This window comes from Pristiophorus japonicus, chromosome 2 (assembly GCF_044704955.1).
Source record: "Pristiophorus japonicus isolate sPriJap1 chromosome 2, sPriJap1.hap1, whole genome shotgun sequence".
In the NCBI taxonomy this organism is placed as follows: Eukaryota; Metazoa; Chordata; class Chondrichthyes; family Pristiophoridae; genus Pristiophorus; species Pristiophorus japonicus.
Genome location: NC_091978.1, coordinates 324,521,654 through 324,537,110, shown reverse-complemented (window position 1 = coordinate 324,537,110; position 15,457 = coordinate 324,521,654).

Below are 15,457 nucleotides of genomic sequence, written 5' to 3'. Positions count from 1 at the left end.
GCTTACAAACTGCTCCAGAGTTTCGTAGGGGGAGGGACATATTTTTTAAAGTGAAACTTGAATTTCCAATTATGTACCGATGTAAAAATTGAAATGGCGTGCTTTTCTATTACGATCGACTTCTGCTATGTGTTGGTCAGAAAAAGAAGTCTTGCACTTTGATAGGTGGCTGAATGTGAGCAGGACAGTTACATGCTTCACATAGTTCTTTAAGCGACGAAAGGTGTCAAACTCTCAGCTGTCGGAGTTGACCCATAGCTGCCTTTCAACCCTATTCGTTTTGAACTGTCAACTCTTTACCCATTTACGTCCCTGTGAGGCTTTACCCGAAAAATAATAACACCCCCCGCCACAACTTTTAACTTTCCAAGATACATTCCTTTGTAAATATTAAACAAAGGCAACAATGTAAACTCCCTTTTAAAATAAAGAGCAAATTCGCTACTTTCGGACGCTGTTTAACGGTGATGGCAGATATTGACCACTCATTGAAAGGGTTTTAAGTCATAGCAAAGAATATAGATTTTGTAAGGCAGCAGCACCAGCAACTTTCTGATTCTTGCAGTACCATATTGCGAAAATTATAACCAGAGTCATTCAGTGCGATAATTCGTTCTGCTTAATGCGGGCATTTCCCAGCAAAGCTGAGAATTAGCCGTGCGCGATACAACAGCGTCCTCCAGTGTTTTGTTCAGAATACAGCGGGCTCGTGTCATTGAGCATTGGTACATGCCCTTTCCTAGATTTTGCTCCCCCATGTTTTCCTCGCGCCAAGCTCGTAATTTACAAATTCTTCCTGTGCGCCTGGCATTAAGTAGCCCGACAGAATCTGAAATGAGATGCATCTTCACACTTCTCAAAGTGCTTGACTACTCTAACGCAGGAGGAAAAAAAGCAGCGTCCAGCTGTGGCGCGAGGAGAGCAGTTGCGCAAAGCAATGTTCGGTCATAGTTTTGCGGAAATCTCGGTTTAGCATTCCGGATCTGAACGTCCTTACGGACAACGTTTTGGACAAGCAGGATGACCTGTTTGGGCTGCGAGGCCAGACTGCAACAAACTGAGGAGCTGGAGCATGACTGGAGATCCGGCATCATGTCAACGTAGGGCCAAAAAGTCCTGGGAGGACATCAATAAAAAGTTTCACGAGTAGAAGGGAATGGAAAGTTGCTTTTATATCGTGCCGTCAGGAATTTTGCACGCAATTCTTGTCACTTTCACTAAATAAGGCTGTTATGAACATTCCAGATGTTTTCAGTTGATTGCTTCCTCCGTTGTTTACACCTGGAAAATTGCATGGATTAGCATGAGCAATGGATTTTCAAGCCCCTCCCGTGCAACAAAAGCCTCCCCAAATAGCGGATAACAATGTTTTCATACATTTTATGATATACATAATATTAATGACTGGGCATGGGTGTACAGGGCATAATTTCAAATGCTGCAATATCCTAGATGATCTAGGACAAGGGGACATAACCTTAAAATCAGAGCCAGACAATTCAAGAGTTAGGAAACACTGAAGGTGTTCTATATGAACATAATAGGAGCAGGAGTCAGCCATTTGGCCCCTTGAGCCTGCTCAGCCATTTAATAAGATCATGGCTGACCTTCGACCTCAACTCCAATTTCCTACCCAATCCCCATATCCTTTGATTCCCTGAGTGTCCAAAAATCTATCTCAGCCTTTAATATACTCTACGACTGAGCATCTACAGCCCTCCAGGGTAGAGAATTCCAAAGATTCACAATCCTCTGAGTGAAAAAATTCCTCTTCATCGCAGTCCTAAATAGCCAACCCCTTATTCAATGACTGTGACCTCGTGTTCCAGATTCCCCAGCCCAGGGGAAACATTTTCCCAGCATTAACCCTGTCAAGTTCCTTAAGAATTTTATGTTTCGTTTAGATCACCTCTCATTCTAAGGAATATAGCCCTAGTCGACTCAATCTCTCCTCATAGGGCAATCACCTCATCTCAGTAACCAGTCTAGTGAACCTTTGTTGCACTCCCTCCAATGCAAGAATGTCTTTCCTTGGGTAAGGAGACCAGATCACTACACAGTACTCCAGGTGTGGCCTCACCAATGCCCTGTATAATTATTTACTTTTACACTCTAACCCCTATGGAACACAAGCTAACATACCATTTGTTTTCCTAATTGCTTGCTGTACCTGCATGTTAACTTTCTGTGATTCATGTACACCCAGGTCCCTCTGGGTGCAGACATTTCACAGTCTCTCAACATTCAACAAATATTCTGCTTTTTTGTTTTTCCTACCAAAGTGGATAACTTCACACTTCACTACATTGTATTCCATTTGCCTTGTTCTTGCCCACTCAGTCACCCAGTTCATACCTCTCTGCAGCTTCTTTGCAGCCTCCTTACAGCTTACTTTCCCACCTATCATCAGCAAACTTGGATATATTACACTCAGTCCCTTCATCTAAGTCATTAATATTGTAAATAACTGAGGTCCAATTACTGATCGTTGTGGTACCCCGCTAGTTACATCACGCCAATCCGAAAAAGTCCTGTTTATTTCCTACTCTCTGTTTTCTGTCCATTAACCAATCCTCACTCCATGCTAACATATCACCCCCAATACCATGGGGGAGAAATTCGGTTGTTTAACGCCACCATTAGCACCAGAAAGGGGCGCTAAGGGGCTGCTAAACATTTATAGCCCCTGAAAGTCTGCCATAAACTTCACTGATAGCTTAGCGGCGATGCTATTATTTAGCGCTGTGCACTCTAGCACCACCCATTTGGTGACTTCGATTTCTGCAGCGGGATGAAAGTATCAACGGGATTGTGATTCACCATGCCGACTGCCCACACCTGACCCGCCAGGTACAGAAAATTCCAGCTATTGTTTTCGGTCCCTGTCACAAACTGTTCCTTAGCCTCCGACTCAATCCCTTTCCATCGCAACTGTCTGAGGCAGAAACATATTGTTTGCAATCTTGGTGTCATATTTGACCCTGAGATGAATTTCCAACAACATATCCACGCCATCACTAAGACCACCTATATCCACCTCCGTAACATTGCCCGACACTGCCTCTGCCTCAGCTCATCTGCTGCTGAAAACCTCATCCATGCCTTTGTTACCTCTAGACTTGACTATTCCAATGCACTCCTGGCCGGCCATCTACCTTCCATCCTCTGTAAACTTGAGTTCATGCAAAACTCTGCTGCACGTGTCCTAACTCGCACACCAATTCCGGTTCACTCATCACCTCTGTGCGTGCTGACCTACACTGACTCCCGGCTAAGCAATGCTTCAACTTAAAAATTCTCATCTTTGTTTTCAAATTCCTCCAAGGCTTCACCCCCTCCCTTTCTTTGTAATTTACTCCAGCCACACAACCTTCTGAGATATCTGCGCTCCTCCAATTCTGGCCTATTGAGAATCCCCGATTTTAATTGCTCCACCAATGGTGACTGAAAGGGTGGTGAAAGCAGATTCAGTAATAATTTTTAAAAGGGAATTGAATAAATACTTGTGGTGGAAAAAGTTGCAGGGCAATGGGGTAAGGGCAGGGGAGTTGAACTAACTGGAAAGCTCCTTCAAAGAGCTGACACGGGCACAATGGGCCAAATGCCTTCCTGTGCTGAATCATTCTATGATTCTATGATTTATACTGACAATAATATGAGCCACAGAATCAGGGACCCACATAAGAAGACTCCTAAAGCATGGGACGAGGGTAATAATCACAGGGGACTTTAATCTTCATGTAAACTGGACAAACAGACTTGGCAAAAGTAGCTTGGAAGATGAGTTCATGGAATGCATTCCAGACAGTTTGAGAACAATATTTCAGGAAACCTACGAAGGAACAGGCTACTTTAAATCTAGTATGCAATGAGGTTTAATTAGTAAGCTTATAGTAAAGGATCCTCTGGGCAAGAGTGATCATTACATGATATGAAATTCTATTAACTTTGAGAATGATGTAGTTACGTCCAAAACTAGGGTCTTAAATTTCAACAAAGCCAATTACAGAGACATAGAAACATAGAAAATAGGTGCAAGAGTAGGCCATTTGGCTCTTCGAGCCTGTACCACCATTCAATATGATCATGGCTGATCATGCAACTTCAGTACCCCATTCCTGCTTTCTCTCCATACTCCTTGATCGCTTTAGCCGTAAGGGCCACATCTAACGCCCTTTTGAATATATAACGAACTGGCCTCAACAACTTTCTGTGGTAGAGAATTCCACAGGTTCACATTTCTCTGAGTGAAGAAGTTTCTCCTCATCTCAGTCCTAAATGGCTTACCCCTTATCCTTAGACTGTGACCCCTGGTTCTGGACTTCCCCAACATTGGGAACATTCTTCCTGCATCTGACTTGTCCAATCCCGTCAGAATTTTATATGTTTCTATGAGATCCCCTCTCATTCTTCTAAATTCCAGTGAATATAAGCCTAGTCGATCCAGTCTTTCTTCATATGTCAGTCTTGCCATCCTGGGAATCAATCTGGTGAACCTTCGCTGCACTCCCTCAATAGCAAGATTGTCCTTCCTCAGATTAGGAGACCACAACTGTACACAATATTCAAGGTGTGGCCTCACCAAGGCCCTGTACAACTGCAGTAAGACCTCCCTGCTCCTATACTTAAATCCTCTATGAAAGCCAACATGCCATTTGCCTTTTTCACCCTCTGCTGTACCTGCATGCCAACTTTCAATGACTGACGTACCATGATACCCAGCTCTCGTTGCACCTCTCCTTTTCCTATTCTGTCACCATTCAGATAATATTATGCCTTCCTGTTTTTGCCACCAAAGTGGACAACCTCACATTTATCCACATTATACTGCATCTGCCATGCATTTGCCCACTCACCGAACCTGTCCAAGTCACCCTGCAGCCTCTTAGCATACTCCTCACAGCTAACACTGCCATCCAGCTTAGTGTCATCTGCAAACTTGGAGATATTACATTCAATTCCCCTTCGTCTAAATCATTAATGTATATTGTCAATAGCTGGGGTCCCAGCACTGAACCTTGCAGTACCCCACTAGTCACTGCCTGCCATTCTGAAAAGGACCCATTTATTCCCACTCTCTGCTTCCTGTCTGCCAACCAATTCTCTATCCACATTAGTACATTATCCCCAATACCATGTGCTTTAATTTTCCACACCAATCTCTTGTGTGGGACCTTGTCAAAAGCCTTTTAAAAGTCCAAATACACCAGATCCACTGGTTCTCCCTTGTCCACTCTACTAGTTACATTCTCAAAAAATTGTAGAAGATTTGTCAAGCAGGATTTCCCTTTCATAAATGCATGCTGACTTGGACCGATCCTGTCACTGTTTTCCAAAAGCGCTGCTATTACATCTTTAATAATTGATTCCAACATTTTCCTCACTACCGATGTCAGGCTAACCCATCTATAATTCCCTGTTTTCTCTCTCCCTTTTTTAAAAAGTGGGGTAACATTAGCTACCTTCCAATCCATAGGAACTGATCCAGAGTCTATAGAATGTTGGAAAATGACCACAATGCATCTACTATTTCAAATGCCACTTCCTTAAGTACTCTGGGATGCAGACTATCAGGCCCTGGGGATTTATTGGCCTTCAATCCCATCAATTTCCCTAACACAATTTCCTGACTAATAAGGATTTCCTTCAGTTCCTCCTTCTCACTAGACCCTCGGTCCCATAGTATTATGGAGGTATAAGGGAGAGTTGGCTGAGTTTGATTAGGAAATTAGATTTTAAAATATGATGGTACATAGGCAATGGCAAAAGTTTAAAGAAATAATTCCTAATTCTCAATTAATACATATTCCCTTGAGGAATAAAAACTCCACTGGAAAAGTCGTACAGCCACGGCTAACGCAAGAAGTTAAGGATAGTTTTAAATTAAAAGAAGAAGCTTATAATGTTGCCAGAAAGATTAGTAAACCCGAGGATTAGGATAGTTTTAAAATTCAGCAAAATATGACCATGAAATTGACAGAGAGAGAGAAAATACAATATGAGAGTAAGCTAGCAAGAAATATAAAAATGAATTGTAAGAGCTTTTACAAGTATGCAAAAAGCAAGAGATTATTGAAAGTAAACGTGGGTCCCTTTGAGGCAGAGACAGGAGAAATGATAGTGGGGAATAAGGAAATGGCAGAGATGTTAAACAAATGTGTTGTGTCTGTCTTCATAGTAGAGGACACAAAGAACATATCGGAAATTATGGGGAACCAAGGGTCTAATGAGAGTGAGGAACTTAAAGTAATTAATATTAGCAAAGAAAAAGTTCTGAAAATATTAATGGGACTAAAAGCTGACCAATCCCCGGGTTTTACAAGAGATGGCTGCAGAGATAGTGGATACAATTATTTTGATCTTCGCGAATTCCCAAGATTCTCGAATGCTCCTCATGGTTTGGAAGGTAGCAAATGTAACCCCGCTCTTCAAGAAAGGAGGGAGAGAGAATACAGGGAACTATAGGTCAGTTAGCCTGACACCAGCATTAGGGACAATACTAGAATATATTATTAATGAAACGGTAACAGAAAACTTGGAAAATCAACATTGGACTGTATTTTCCTGGATCCTATCCACACGATGCAGGAAGACCCAGGAGATGACGGGAAACCCGGAAGTGAAGGGCGGGATCCCTGCCCAAAAGTCAGCCTGATTGACAGGCTGGCTTCCAGTCGTGCGGGGAACTTGGACAAGGACAAGGATGCCAAAGGCTAGGTAAGTGCTGGGCACAGGATGGTTGGGGGCTTCCAAAATGTGGGAGAGAGGGGAGCTTTGATCCCCCGGAGAGGGGTGTCCGATCCCCAGGGCTGGAGTCGCAATCCCGGGTGGGGTCCGATCCCAGCAGCAGGTTTGCAGCCCGCCCCAAATGGCCCACCTGAGTGAAAGGTGAAAGTGGGCGGGTTTTACATGTTTACATCTTTTAGTTCCCCCGATGCCGCCAACCCACCATTCTTACCTCTGAAAATTCCGGCCATTATGATTAGGCAGAGTCAACACAGTTTTATGAAATGGAAATCGTGTTTGACAAATCTGTTAGAGTTTCTTGAGGGTGTAACTAGCAGGGTAAATAAGGGGGAACCAGTGGATGGTGTATATACAGATTTTCAGAAGGCATTTGATAAGGTGCCACACGAGGTTGTTGCACAAGATTAGGGTCCATGGGATAGCGGGTAATATATTAGCATGGATTGAGACAGAAAACAGAGTAGGAATAAACCGGTCATTTGCGGGATGGCAGGGTATAACTAGTGGAGTGCCGCAATGATCAGTGCTTGGCCCTCAGCTATTTATAATCTATATCCATAACTCAGAAGAGAGGATGGAGTGTAATATATCCAAGTTTGCTAATGATACAAAGTTGGGACGAGGACGCAATGAGGCTGCAAAGGAATATAGACAGGTTAAATGTTTGAGCAAGAAGGTGGCAGATGGAGTATAATGTGGAGAAATTATCCACTTTGATAGGAGAATGAAAAAGCAGAATATTTTTTAAATGGTGAGAGATTGGGAAATGTTGATATTCAGAGGGACCTGGGTGTCCTTGTACACAAATCACTGGATGTTACATGCAGGTACAGCGAGCAATTAGGATGGCAAAGGGTCGGTTATACTCCAACTCCCTTGCAATAAAGGCTAAGAGTAAGGAAGTCTTGCTGCAATTATATAGGGCTTTGGTGAGATCGCATCTGTGAAACTGTACCGTTTTGGTCTCCTTACCTAAGGAAGGATATACTTGCCTTGAGGAGACTTTGAGTAGAAATGGCCTATATTCTCTGGAGTTTAGAAGAATGAGAGGTGATCTCATTGAACAATATAAAATTCTGAGAGAGCTTAACAGGGTAGATGCTGAGAAGCTGCTTCCCCTGGCTGAATAGTCTAGAACTAGTGGTCATAGTCTCAGGATAAGTGGTCGTCCATTTAAGACCGAGATGAGAAGAAATGTCTTCATTCAACGAGTTGTGAATCTTTGGAATTTTCTACCGCAGAGGGCTGTGGTTGCTCAGTCATTGAGTATATTCAAGGCTGAGATCGACAGATATTTGGGCACTAAGGGAATGAAGGGATATGGAGATAGGGAGGAAAGTGGAACTGATGTAAAAGTTCAGCCACGATCTTAATGAATAGCGGAGAAGGCTCGATGAGTCATATGGTCTACTCCTGCTCCTATTTCTTAAGTTCTTATGACCACAAACACCATCTGATGCTTTTAGTTCAGCTTTTGAAGTTAATCAAAAGTTGATCATCCCATTCTGCAAGTTTCTGTTTAGAAACCTTGTGAAAAAAAATCTAAATGACAATAATGTCTTTTTGGTGGACTAATAGACAGTAGGCTGTCGAGCAGTGTTCCTTATAATGTTGCAACACTTTTCATTTTTCATTCTATTTCTGGCATTCTGTTTCACCTATGAACACATGAAAGAAACAAAGGATGAGAATGACCAATAGACCCATTAATGTTCTCTCTCTGTTAGACAGTGCAACCTCATGCACCACCCTCCCCAATTGGAAAAAGAATGAACTTACATTTATATAACGCCTTTCATATCCTCAAGAATTATTTCTTACGTGTAGTCACTGTTATTATGCAAGCAAACAACAGACAAATTGCACACAGACAGCAATGAGATAAATCCCAATTAATCTATGTTGGTGGTCTTGTTTGCTGGATAAATAATGACCAAGACACTAGGAAAACTGCTCTTCAAATAGTGCCGTGGGATCTTTTACATCTACCTAAACAACTTGGTTTAACATATCTTCCAAAAAGCTGCACCTCCAACAATGCAGTATTCACTCAGTACTGAGCTGGTGTCACCTTCGATTATTTGCTCAGGTCCTGGAGTGGGGCTTGAACCCACTACTTTCTAACTCGAGTGCTAGCACTGAGCAAAGTTGATACTTTGGTAAGGAGAGCTCAATACTAAATCATTTCCTTACATCAGAAAAACAATACTATAAGCAGCAATAATTAAACAGTGTAACTAATGTACTGAACTTTTTTTGACAGACATGCGCCTGTCAAGCCCCACCCATCAAGATCCGTTCCCCCCCCCCCCCTCCCCTCCGCAAGCCCGAATCATTCCCTCCATGTGGTGCCGAGAAGCAGGACCTGAGGCCCTGGTCCCAACACTCTTTCTTCTCGCTCCCCCAAACCCCCCGACTCTCTCCCCCCACCCCCCAACCCCTACCCCCACGATTCTCTTCTTCCACCGACTCTCTGTCTCCACCGCCCCCCCCTCACCGACTCTCTTTTCCCTCTCCCCACCGACTCTCTCTTCCCTCCCCCCAACGAATCTCTTACCGCCCCACCAACTCTCTTTCCCCCCTCCACCGACTTTCTTTTCCCCCCTCCATGATTGTCTTTCCCCCCCCTTCCCAAACCCCCTGCTCCGACCACTCTCGGGGGGGCCGAGAGGGTCAGCGTGCGGCCGAGAGGCTGGGATGAGAGCGAGAAAAAGGCTGGGGGGAGAGAGCGAAAGAGAGGCTGGGGGAGAGAACAAGAGAGAGGCTGGGGGGAGAGAGTGAGAGAGAGAGACTGGGGGGGAGAGAGCGAGATGCGGGGGGGAAGCGAGCGAGTGATGGGGGGAAGAGAGCAAGTGATGGGGGGAAGAGAGCGAGTGACTGGGGGAAAGAGAGTGAATGACTGGGGGAGAGAGCAAGAGAGATAGACTGGGGGAAGAGAGAGAGAGAGAGATGGGGAAGAGAGAGAGAGACTGGGGAAGAGAGAGAGAGAGAGAAACTGGAGGGAGAGAGAGAGAGAGACTGGGCGAAGAGAGAGAGAGAGAGAGACTGGGTGAAGAGAGAGAGAGAGAGAGAGACGGGGGGAGAGAGAGACTGGGCGAAGAGAGAGAGAGAGAGACGGGGGGAGAGAGAGACTGGGCGAAGAGAGAGAGAGAGAGACGGGGGGAGAGAGAGACTGGGCAAAGAGAGAGAGAGAGAGAGAGATGGGGGAGAGAGAGAGAGAGAGAGAGACGGGGGGAGCGAGAGACTGGGCGAAGAGAGTGAGTGAGACTGGGTGAAGAGAGAGAGCGAGAGAGACTAGGGGGAAGAGAGAGAGAGACTGGCGAAGAGAGAGAGAGAGAGAGACTAGGGGGAAGAGAGAGAGACTGGGCGAAGAGAGAGAGAGAGAGAGATGGGACGAGAGAGAGACTGGGCTAAGAGAGAGAGACTGGGCGAAGAGAGAGAGTGAGAGAGACTAGGGAGGAGAGAGAGAGACTAGAGGAGAGAGAGAGAGAGACTAGAGGAGAGAGAGAGACTGGGGGAGAGAGAAAGAGAGACTGGGGGGAGAGAGAGAGAGAGACTGGGGAGAGAGAGAGGCTGGAGGGGGGGGAGAGAGAGAAGCTGGGGGCGGAGGAGAGAGAGAGAAGCTGGGGGGGAGGAGAGAGCGGGAGGCTAGGCGGGGGAGAGAGCGAGAGGCTGGGGTGGGGGAGAGAGCGAGAGGCTGGGGGGGAGAGAGCGAGAGACTGGGGGGTGAGGGGAGAGAGCAAGAGGCTGGGGAGGGGAAGAGATCGAGAGGCTTGGGGTGGGAGGAGAGAGCTAGAGACTGGGGGGGGGGTGGGGGCAGAGAGAGCAAGAGGCTGGGGGGAGGGTGGAGAGAGGGTGTGGCTGAAGGGGGAAAGAGCGAGAGGCTGAGGGTGAGGGGGTAAGAGAGCGAGAGGCTGCGGGGGTGGGAAGAGAGTGAGAGCTGGGAGGGGGAAAGAGCGAGAGGCTGGGGCGGGAGTAGAGAGCGAGAGGCTGGGGGGGGAGAGAACGAGAAGCTGGGGGGAGACAGCGAGAGGCTTGAGGGGGGAGACAGCAGGAGGCTGTGAGGGAGACAGCGAGAGGCTGTGGGGAGACAGCGAGAGGCTGTGGGGAGACAGCGAGAGGCTGGGGGGAGACAGCGAGAGGCTGGGGGGAGATAGCGAGAGGCTGGGATGAAGACAGTGAGAGGCTGGGGGGGAGACAGCGAGAGGCTGGGGGGAGACAGCGAGAGGCTGGGGGGAGACAGCGAGAGGCTGGGGGGAGACAGCGAGAGGCTGGGGGGAGACAGCTAGAGGCTGGGGGGAGACGGCGAGAGGCTGGGGAGGAGAGAGAGAGGCATGGGTAAAGGGAAGAGGGGGAACTCTGGGAAAATGGATCACGTTCTTCCACCTCCCCTACAAGGGGCATCGTTGGAGTGGATGATATCCAGAAGTCACAACATTGTCACTATTCACTTCATACCGAATAAGCCTGTTAACAATCCGTACAAGGTCTGCCCCATCTATGGTGGGGTGGTGGGGGGGGAAAGAGAGGCTGCATTTGCTCTGGGGTAAGGCACTTTGGCTGGAGGAGGCATGCACTTCGACTGGAAGCTTGCTGGGAACATAAAAACTGACTGCAAAAGCTTCTATAGATGTGTGAAGAAAAAAAGATTATTGAAAGCAAACGTAGGTCCCTTGCAGTCAGATTCAGGTGAATTTATAATGGGGAACAAAGAAATGGCGGACCAGTTAAACAAATACTTTGGTTCTGTCTTCACTAAGGAAGACACAAATAACCTTCCGGAAATACTAGAGGACCGAGGGTCTAGTGAGAAGGAGGAACTGAAGGAAATCCTTATTAGGCGGGAAATTGTGTTAGGGAAATTGATGGGATTGCAGGCCAATAAATCCCCTGGGCCTGATGGTCTGTATCCCAGAGTACTTAAGGAAGTAGCCCTAGAAATAGTGGATGCATTGGTGATCATTTTCCAACAGTCTGTCGACTCTGGATCAGTTCCTATGGACTGGAGGGTAGCTAATGTAACACCACTTTTTAAGAAAGGAGGGAGAGAGAAAACAGGTAATTATAGACCGGTTAGCCTGACATTGGTAGTGGGGAAAATGTTGGAATCAATTATTAAAGGTGAAAGAGCAATACATTTGAAAAGCAGTGACGGGATCGGTCCAAGTCAGCATGGAGTTATGAAAGGGAAATCATGCTTGACAAATCTTCTAGAATTTTTTGAGGATGTAACTGGTAGAGTAGACAAGGGAGAACCAGTGGATGTGGTGTATTTGGACTTTCAAAAGGCCTTTGACAAGGTCCCACACAAGAGATTGGTGAGCAAAATTAAAGCACATGGTATTGGGGGTAGTGCACTGATGTGGATAGAGAACTGGTTGGCAGACAGGAAGCAGAGAGTTGGGATAAACGGGTCCTTTTCAGAATGGCAGGCAGTGACTAGTGGGGTGCCGCAGGGCTCAGTGCTGGGACCCCAGCTATTTACAATATACATTAATGATTTGGATGAGGGAATTGAGTGTAATATCTCCAAGTTTGCAGATGACACTAAGCTGAGTGGTGGTGTGAGCTGTGAGGAGGACGCTAAAAGGCTGCAGGGTGACTTGGTCAGGTTAGGTGAGTGGGCAAACGCGTGGCAGATGCAATTTAACATGGATAAATGTGAGGTTATCCACTTTGGTGGCAAAAACACGAAGGTAGAATATTATCTGAATGATGGCAGATTAGGAAAAGGGAAGGTGCAACAAGACCTGGGTGTCATGATACATCAGTCATTGAAAGTTGGCATGCAGATATAGCAGGCGGTGAAGAAGGCAAATGGTATGTTGGCCTTCATAGCTAGGGGATTTGAGTATAGGAGCAGGGAGGTCTTACTGCACTTGTACAGAGCCTTAGTGAGGCCTCACCTGGAATATTGTGTTCAGTTTTGGTCTCCTAATCTGAGGAAGGACATTCTTGCTATTGAGGGAGTGCAGCGAAGTTTCACCAGACAGATTCCCGGGATGGCAGGACTGACATATGAGGAGAGAGTGGATCGACTGGGCCTGTATTCACTGGAGTTTAGAAGGATGAGAGAGGATCTCATAGAAACATATAAAATTCTGACGGGACTGGACAGGTTAGATGCAGGGAGAATGTTCCCGATGTTGGGGAAGTCCAGAACCAAGGGACATAATCTAAGGATAAGGGGTAAGCCATTTAGGACCGAGATGAGGATAAACTTCTTCACTCAGAGAGTTGTTAACCTGTGGAATTCCCTACCGCAGAGAGTTGTTGATGCCAGCTCATTGGCTATGTTCAAGAAGGAGTTAGATATGGCCCTTACAGTTAAAGGGATCAAGGGGTATGGAGAGAAAGCGGGAAAGTGGCACTGAGGTGAAGGATCAGCCATGATCTTATTTAATGGTGGTGCAGTCTCGAAGGGTCGAATGGCCTACTCCTGCACCTATTTTCTATGTTTCTATGTAAGGCACTTTGGCTGAGGGAGGGATTCATTTGGACTGGGGTAAGGCTCTTTGGCTGGGGGAGGGATTAATTTGGACTTGAGTAAGGCACTTTGGCTGGGGGAGGGATTCATTTGGACTGGAGTAAGGCATTTTGGTTGGGGGAGGGATTCATTTGGACTGGGGTAAGGCACTTCGACTCGGGGAGGCATGCACATGGACTGGGGTAAGGCACTTTGGCTGGGAGAGGAATGTACTTGGTCTGGGGTAAAGCACTTTGGCTGGCCCTTGCTGTCTTCTGGGGAGCTCTGTCCTCTATCACTTCAGGAAGTCAAAGTGGATCATGTTACAACTTGCAAAGTCAGTGAGAACTTGGGATGGGTGCTTCCATTTACACATTTCTGTGAAAGTTCAGGGTGTGGTTTATCCTCCAAGGGGACCAATCATACACAATGGGTGGAGCATGGTGGCCATTTTTGCAGTACAGATAAGCGTCTGCATAATTAAAGCAATCCCAACCTCCCTTTAGGTAAGTCTCTGGATAGTCGGTTTTATCTCCCAGGGAGTTTGGTGCCGTTTTCTGCTGGTTTGGCTGCTGGAGAAGTTTTTGATACTACCAATCTGTTGGGAGAGCTAATTTTGCTACATCTGCATTGTTTTACTTCATTGGCTGCGGGAGTACTGGAAAAGATAGGAAAGTTGCTGAGATCACCATTGAGGCTTTTACAGCTGGGGCTACAGCCGCTGCAGAAAGCATGGCAGCACAGACAAAGAAATGGCAGACCAATTGAACAAGTACTTTGGTTCAGTATTCACTAAGGAGGACACAAACAACCTTCCGGATATAAAAGTGGTCAGAGGGTCTATTAAGGAGGAGGAACTGAGGGAAATCTTTATTAGTCGGGAAATTGTGTTGGGGAAATTGATGGGATTGAAGGCCGATAAATCCCCAGGGCCTGATGGACTGCATCCCAGAGTACTTAAGGAGGTGGCCTTGGAAATAGCGGATGCATTGACAGTCATTTTCCAACATTCCATTGACTCTGGATCAGTTCCTATCGAGTGGAGGGTAGCCAATGTAACCCCACTTTTTAAAAAAGGAGGGAGAGAGAAAGCAGGGAATTATAGACCGGTCAGCCTGACCTCAGTAGTGGGTAAAATGATGGAATCAATTATTAAGGATGTCATAGCAGCGCATTTGGAAAATGGTGACATGATAGGTCCAAGTCAGCATGGATTTGTAAAAGGGAGATCATGCTTGACAAATCTTCTGGAATTTTTTGAGGATGTTTCCAATAAAGTGGACAAAGGAGTACCAGTTGATGTGGTATATTTGGACTTTCAGAAGGCTTTCGACAAGGTCCCACACAGGAGATTAATGTGCAAAGTTAAAGCACATGGGATTGGGGGTAGTGTGCTGACGTGGATTGAGAACTGGTTGTCAGACAGGAAGCAAAGAGTAGGAGTAAATGGGTACTTTTCGGAATGGCAGGCAGTGACTAGTGGGGTACTGCAGGGTTCTGTGCTGGGGCCCCAGCTGTTTACATTATACATTAATGATTTAGACGAAGGGATTAAATGTAGTATCTCCAAATTTGCGGATGACACTAAGTTGGGTGGCAGTGTGAGCTGCGAGGAGGATGCTATGAGGCTACAGAGTGACTTGGATAGGTTAGGTGAGTGGGCAAATGCGTGGCAGATGAAGTATAATGTGGATAAATGTGAGGTTATCCACTTTGGTGGTAAAAACAGAGAGACAGACTATTATCTGAATGGTGACAGATTAGGAAAAGGGAAGGTGCAACGAGACCTGGGTGTCATGGTACATCAGTCATTGAAGGTTGGCATGCAGGTACAGCAGGCGGTTAAGAAAGCAAATGGCATGTTGGCCTTCATAGCGAGGGGATTTGAGTACAGGGGCAGGGAGGTGTTGCTACAGTTGTACAGGGCCTTGGTGAGGCCACACCTGGAGTATTGTGTACAGTTTTGGTCTCCTAACTTGAGGAAGGACATACTTGCTGTTGAGGGAGTGCAGCGAAGATTCACCAGACTGATTCCCGGGATGGTGGGACTGACCTATCAAGAAAGACTGAATCAACTGGGCTTGTATTCACTGGAGTTCAGAAGAGTGAGAGGGGACCTCATAGAAACGTTTAAAATTCTGACGGGTTTGGACAGGTTGGATGCAGGAAGAATGTTCCCAATGTTGGGGAAGTCCAGAACCAGGGGTCACAGTCTAAGGATAAGGGGTAAGCCATTTAGGACCG